The following is a 7,858-nucleotide window of genomic DNA, read 5'->3' as shown; positions in this document are numbered from 1 at the left end:
AGCGTTAGTTTCAGGCTTATTTATTTCCTAGTCTTCTTTTTCCCTGGTTTGCAAGTGGCCGCAACAACCATGGGCCATATACGGACCGTGGTAACCTTGACCCTGCTACGGGCCGTCGATAAACGGGCCTCCAACAGGGCCGTAGAATCGGTGGGCCTCGGGTCGTCGGATAAATGGGTTAACATGGGCTGTAAACGGGCGTAATTGGTATCGGCCCAGTGCGGTAATGGGCCGTTAACAGGCCGGAGGACAGCAAAGGCTTAATTCTGTCAGAGGCATAACGGGTCGTTAATGGGCCAGAATATAGGACAGGCTGGAAATGGCGCAACGGGTTAACAGGCCAGAAACGGGCCGACTCTTGCCATGAGTCGAATTAGGCCCATTAGGGGAGCAGGCCAGTAACAGGCCGGAAGTAACCGAGGGCCGGAAAGGAGCCCACGAACGTATGGGCCGTCAGTAGGCCGAAAGCTAACATGGCTGGAAACGGCTGATAATTCCCAAGTGCAAGGAATCATCGTAGCAATTTCAAAAGGTGGAAGTGATAAGTATGGAGTGTCGAACCCACAAGGAGCTAAAGGTAAAATCAATATTCTCTCAAGCCCTATCTGCCACTGATACAACTCTACGTACACCGAACGTTTGCTTCCAACTAGAAACGAGAAATAAAACTACATTGTGGGTATGAAGAGGATAACTTTGTATGATATCGGAGAGCTAAAATATAAAAGTAGGTGTTGTTATCATAAAGTTAGAATATATTACTAAATAATATAAATAGCGAGTGTGGAATAATGATGGATCGGTGTGCGGAATTGTCCTAGGCAATTGTTAACAAGGCCGATAGTCGTCATTGCAATTTCATATGAGGGAGAGGCATAAGCTAACATACTTTCTCTACTCGGATCATATGCACTTATGATTGGAGCTCTAGCAAGCATCCGCAACTACTAAAGATCATTAAGGTAAAACCCAACCATAGCATTAAAGCATCAAGTCCTCTTTATTCCCATATGCAACAACCCCTTACTCGGGTTTGTGTTTCAGTCACTCACCAACCCACTATAAGCGAATCATGAACGTATTGCAACACCCTACAGCGGGAATCCCTCACGCTTGCGTGACATGGAGGGCACCATAGGACAGCACCAAAATAAAACATACAACTCGTACCAATCTAGATCATCAATCAACCCAAAGACAAAGGATATCTACTCAAAACATCAAAGGATGGCAACACATCATTGGATCATAATATGTGGCATAAAGCACCATGTTCAAGTAGGGATTACAGCGGGGTGCGGGAGAGTGGACCGTGTAAAATAGATGAGGATGGTGATGATGATGGTGATGTTGATGAAGACGATCACCGCGGCGATGATTCCCCTCCCGATGGCACTCCGGCGCCACCAAGAGAGAGGAGGAGAGGTTCTCCCCCTTGTGCTTCCTCCTCCATGGCCTCCCCCCTAGATGGGGAAAGGTTCTTTCTCTGATCTTGGCCTTCATGGTGATGATGGCCTCTCCGGGATACTCCTCCATGGCCACCGGTGATGATGGCCCCCTCCGGCAGGGTGCCAGAGAGGGCCTAGATTGATTTCTCGTGGCTACAGAGGCTTGCGGCAGCGGAACTCCCGATCTAGGTTAATTTTCCGAGGTTTCTGTATTTATAGGAATTTTTGGCGTCGGTCTCACGTCAAGGACGTGCCCGAGCTGTCCACGAGGCAGGCCCACGCGCCCAGGGGGGTGGGCGCGCCCCCACCCTCGTGGGCAGCTTGGGACTCTTCTGGCCCAACTCAGATGCTCCGTGGTCTTCTTTTGGTCCATAAAAAATCATCAAAAATTGGCACGTCAATTGGACTCCGTTTGGTATTCCTTTTCTGCAAAACTCAAAAACAAGGAGAAAACAGAAACTGGCACTAGGCTCTAGGTTAATAGGTTAGTCCCAAAAATCATATAAAATAGCATATAAATGCATATAAAACATCTAAGATGGATAATATAATAGCATGAATACTTCATAAATTATAGATACGTTGGAGACGTATCAACATCCCCAAGCTTAATTCCTGCTCGTGCTCGAGTAGGTAAATGATAAAAGAAATAATTTATGAAGTGTGAATGCTAGCAGGTGCACAAGTTTGATCAATGATAATTTCATTCACCTTTTCTAGCATCATTATATGTCATAACAGTAGCTCATCTCATAAAACTTCTCATGATAAAGTAACAAGCTATTCACATGTTAAAGTATAGATCATAAACTTTCTTGAAAACTAACAAACCGTGTTATCAGTCATCAAACAATTACAATTCATCTTATTTTCAGGAAGAGTCTATGTCAGAGCTTTGATTTAGCAAACTCCACATACTCAACTATCATTTAGTCTTTCACAATTGCTAACACTCACGCGATATTTATGTGTTCAAAGTTTTAATCAGACACAGAGAAAGATAGGGGCTTATAGATTCGCCTCCCAACCTTTTACCTCAAGGGTAATGTCAACAATAATAGTTCATGATGCCTTACATCCAATTGGATATATATATCAGAATCTTTCCAACACAATGTGCTTGCCAAAGGATAAAATGTAAAAAGGAAAGGTGAAAATCACCATGACTCTTGCATAAGGGTAAGAGATAAAAGTAAAAGATAGGCCCTTCGCAGAGGGAAGCAGAGGTTGCCATGCGCTTTCAGGGTTGGATGCACAAAATCTTAATGCGAAAGAACGTGACTTTATATTGCCACTTGTGATATGGACCTTTATTATGCAGTCCGTCGCTTTTATTTCTTCCACATCACAAGATCGTATAAAGCTTATTTCCTCCACACTAATCAATCATACATATTTAGAGAGCAATTTTTATTGCTTGCACCGATGACAACTTACTTGAAGGATTTTACTCAATCCATAGGTAGGTATGGTGGACTCTCATGGCAAAACCGGGTTTAAGGGTATTTGGAGGCACAAGTAGTATCTCTACTTAGTGCAAAGAATTTGGCTAGCATGAGGGGGAAAGGCAAGCTCAACGTGTTGGGCGATCCATGACAATATACTTTATTTCAGATATAAGAAAACATAACCCATTACGTTGTCTTCCTTGTCCAACATCAACCTTTTAGCATGGCATATTTTAATGAGTGCTCACAATTACAAAAGATGTCCAAGATAGTATATTTATATGTGAAATCCCTCTTCCTTCAATATTCTTTCATGAATTGTTCAAGTGACCAATTCTACGTTTGCTAACTTTCAATAAGTTTACTACCTATACTTATTATGTGTGAAGTCATTACTCCCCATGTTATAAGCATATGAAACATATATAAATTCAGATATATGACATTCAATTTATCCAACCGTTTACTCATAGGATATACGTGAAGCACGTGAGTAAATGACAAACTACTCCAAAAAGATATAAGTGATGAACACTGAGTAGTCAAATAACTAACTAGCCATGGGAGGATTCTTTTTCATTCAAGATTCAGATCCAATGATTTTATTCAAACAGCAAGTAAAATTGAAAATATGCTCCAAGCAAAACACATATCATGTGACGAATAAAAATATAGCTCCGAGTAAGGTATACCGATAGTTTTGAAGACGAAAGAGGGGATGCCTTCCGGGGCATCCCCAAGCTTAGGCGCTTGAGTCTTCCTTGAATATTACCTTGGGGTGACTTGGGCATCCGCAAGCTTAGGGTCTTTCCACTTCTTATTCTCCTCATATCGATATCTCACCCAAAGCTTGAAAACTTCAATCACACAAAACTTAATGGAACTTCGTGAGATAGGTTAGTATGATAAAGAGTAAACCATTCACTTTGGTACTGTCAAAGACAAGGTTCATAATTTTTCTCACACAATTCCTACTGTACCATCTCATTTCTACAATTTATATTGAGGAATATAAGCCATAGAAACTAGAAAACAAGCAAACTATGCAATGAAACCAGAATCTGTCAGAAACAGAACAGTCTGTAATGATATGAACAATAACCATACTTCTGCTACTCCAAAAATTATTAAATAAATTGGTGGACGTGAGTAATTTGTCTATTAATCTTCTGCAAAAAGAATCAACTCAAAATCACTCTTCTGTAAAAAATGACAGCAAATCTCGTGAGCGCAAAGTTTCTGTTTTTTACAGCAAGATCACATTAACTTCCACCCAAGTCTTCCCAAAGGTCTTACTTGGCACTTTATTGAAACAAAATCTACAAAAAATGATTACTAGAGTATCTTAATCATGTAAACACACAAAAACATTAAGGGTAAATATTGTGTTGTCTCCCAACAAGCGCTTTTCTTTAATGCCTTTTAGCTAGGCATGATGATTTCAGTGATGCTCACATAAAAGAAAAGAATTGAAACATAAAGATAGCATCATGAAGAATATGACTAGCACATTTAAATCTAACCCACTTCCTATGCCTAGGGATTTTGTGAGCACACAATTTATAGGAACAAGAATCAACTAGCATAGGAAGGCAAAACAAGTATAACTTCAAAACTTTAAGCACATAGAGAGGAAACTTGGTATTATTGCAACTCCTATAAGCATATGTTCCTCCCTCATAATAATTTTCAGTAGCATCATGGATAGCAACTTTTTTCTCATACTCAATTGGAACCTTTTCCGAAATAGTGGAGTCATTACTAGCTAAAGTTGACACTCTTCCAAATCCACTTTCATAAATATCACACTAAGATTCAACATCCTCCAAAATAGTGGGATCACTAATTCCTAAAGTTGACACTCTTCCAAACCCACTTTCAATTATAGTATTATTCATAATCCAAAAGATATAAGTGAAGTTCATGGAGCATTCTACAACTAACATCGACTAACCAATATCCAAGCTCAAAATATATAAGTGAAGCACACGAAGCATTCTATAAAACCATACTCAAAAGATTTAAGTGAAGCACAAAGAGCAATTCTATAAAATCATACTTAAAAGATATAAGTGAAGCTCATGAAGTATTCTATAAATCAATGAAGGGATATCTCATGCTAGCATGGTTCTTAAAGGAAAAACAAAAACACAAAAGACACAAATCATGTGAACAAAGCAAAAACCGAGGTATACCGATATTTGTTGAAGAAGAAAGATGGTATGCCAACCGGGGCATCCCCAAGCTTAGATGATTGAGTATCCTTTGAAATTTTTACTTGGGGTGCCTTGGGCATCCCCAATCTTGAACTCTTGCCTCTCTTTATTCTTCTCATATTGATAGCTCCTCGACCTTCGGACACTTCATCCACACAAAACTTTAACAAAAACTTGTGAGATCCGTTAGTGTAATAAAGAAAATCACTACCTTTAGGTACTGTAATGAACTTATTATTTATTTATATTGGTGTTAAAACTACTGTATTCCAACTTCTCTATGGTTCATACCCCCCGATACTAGCCATAGATTCATCGAAATAAGCAAACAACACACGCAAAACAGAATCTGTTAAAAACAGAACAGTCTGTAGTAATATGGAAGTTTGATAAACTTATGTAACTCCTAAAATTATGAAATAAATATTAAAATTTGAACACTTTGTACAGAAGTAATGTGCAAAAAGTTTCAGACCCATTTGACTTTCCAGTAAAAAATGTAAATTCACGCACTACAGCCAAAGTTTCTGTTTTTGTTCTGCACATAGTAAACAAGCAATCTAATCATCCTAAAACCAAAGCTTGGCACATTATTTTTATAATACAATGGATATATAAAAGGGGATAATTATTTACAGAGAAACTTCCATGAAAAATTCTACATTGTTTCCGTGAGCATGAACACAAGTGCTCAAGGTCGACCCTCACTTCTTCAATGCATAACTTTCCAATCACTTCTCTTTTTGAAAAACTTTTTAGGCATGAGAGGCAAGTAATTTTTTTAGGTATTTTCATTCTTTCAATTTTTTTTGTATGTCTCACCCACAACTAAACAGAAACAAAAAGGAAAAACAAAATCTACTTAGTGAAGAAACCAAACAAACACACACGAGAATATCAACCCCACACTGTTGCTCCCCGGCAACGGTGCCAGAAAAGAGCTTGATAATCCCCAAGTGCAAGGAATCATCGTAGCAATTTCCAAAGGTGGAAGTGATAAGTATGGAGTGTCGAACCCACAAGGAGCTAAAGGTAAGATCAATATTCTCTCAAGCCCTGTCTGCCACTGATACGACTCTACGTACACCGAATGTTTGCTTCCAACTAGAAACGAGAAATAAAACTACGTTGTGGGTATGAAGAGGATAACTTTGGATGATATCGGAGAGCTAAAATATAAAAGTAGGTGCTGTTATCATAAAGTTAGAATATATTACTAAATAATATAAATAGAGAGTGTGGAATAATGATGGATCGGTGTGCGTAATTGTCCTAGGCAATTGTTAACAAGACCGATAGTCGTCATTGCAATTTCATATGAGGGAGAGGCATAAGCTAACATACTTTCTCTACTTGGATCATATGCACTTATGATTGGAACTCTAGCAAGCATACGCAACTACTAAAGATCATTAAGGTAAAACCCAACCATAGCATTAAAGCATCAAGTCCTCTTTATTCCCATACGCAACAAACCCCTTACTCGGGTTTGTGTTTCAGTCACTCACCAACCCACTATAAGCGAATCATGAACGTATTGCAACACCCTACAGCGGGAATCCCTCACGCTTGCGCGACACGGAGGGCACCATATGACAGCACCAAAATAAAACATACAACTCGTACCAATCTAGATCATCAATCAACCCAAAGACAAAGGATATCAACTCAAAACATCAAAGGATGGCAACACATCATTGGATCATAATATGTGGCATAAGGCACCATGTTCAAGTAGGGATTATAGCGGGGTGCGGGAGAGTGGACCGCGTAAAATAGATGAGGATGGTGATGATGATGGTGATGTTGATGAAGACGATCACCGCGGTGATGATTCCCCTCCTGATGGCACTCCGGCGCCACCAAGAGAGAGGAGGAGAGGTTCTCCCCCTTGTGCTTCCTCCTCCATGGCCTCCCCCCTTGAAGGGGAAAGGTTCTCCCTCTAATCCTTGGCCTTCATGGCGATGATGGCCTCTCCGGGATACTCCTCCATGGCCACCGGTGATGATGGCCCCCTCCGGCAGGGTGCCAGAGAGGGCCTAGATTGATTTCTCGTGGCTACAGAGGCTTGCGGCCGCGGAACTCCCGATCTAGGTTAATTTTTCGAGGTTTCTGTATTTATAGGAATTTTTGGCATCGGTCTCATGTCAAGGAGGTGCCCGAGCTGTCCACGAGGCAGGCCCACGCGCCCAGGGGGATGGGCGCGGCCCCCACCCTCGTGGGCAGCTCGAGACTCTTCTAGCCCAACTCCGATGCTCCGTGGTCTTCTTTTGGTCCATCAAAAATCATCAAAAATTGGCACGTCAATTGGACTCCTTTTGGTATTCCTTTTCTGCAAAACTCAAAAACAAGGAGAAAACAGAAACTGGCACTGGGCTCTAGGTTAATAGGTTAGTCCCAAAAATCATATAAAATAGCATACGAATGCATATAAAACATCTAAGATGGATAATATAATAGCATGAATACTTCATAAATTATAGATAAGTTGGAGACATATCAACGGCCCATGCGAATCATGGGCCGTTAACGGGTACAAAGAAATTTATTGTTCATTATGAGCTAGAGTCACCGTCGGCCTCTAAAGGGCCTAAAGATATGAAGGTCTCATATGGGCCGAAAGACGTCGTGGGCCATACATGGGCCGGAAGTGAAACGGGCTGGTGTTATATTCGACGGCCCACATAACGTTGTTGGGCCGATTTCGGGTAGGCCCTAACGGGCCGTGAGTTACCGGGCCGCAAAA

The sequence above is a fragment of the Triticum aestivum genome, chromosome 3D (assembly GCF_018294505.1).
Source record: "Triticum aestivum cultivar Chinese Spring chromosome 3D, IWGSC CS RefSeq v2.1, whole genome shotgun sequence".
NCBI classification, from domain to species: Eukaryota; Viridiplantae; Streptophyta; class Magnoliopsida; order Poales; family Poaceae; genus Triticum; species Triticum aestivum.
This window is presented reverse-complemented; position numbering follows the sequence as displayed.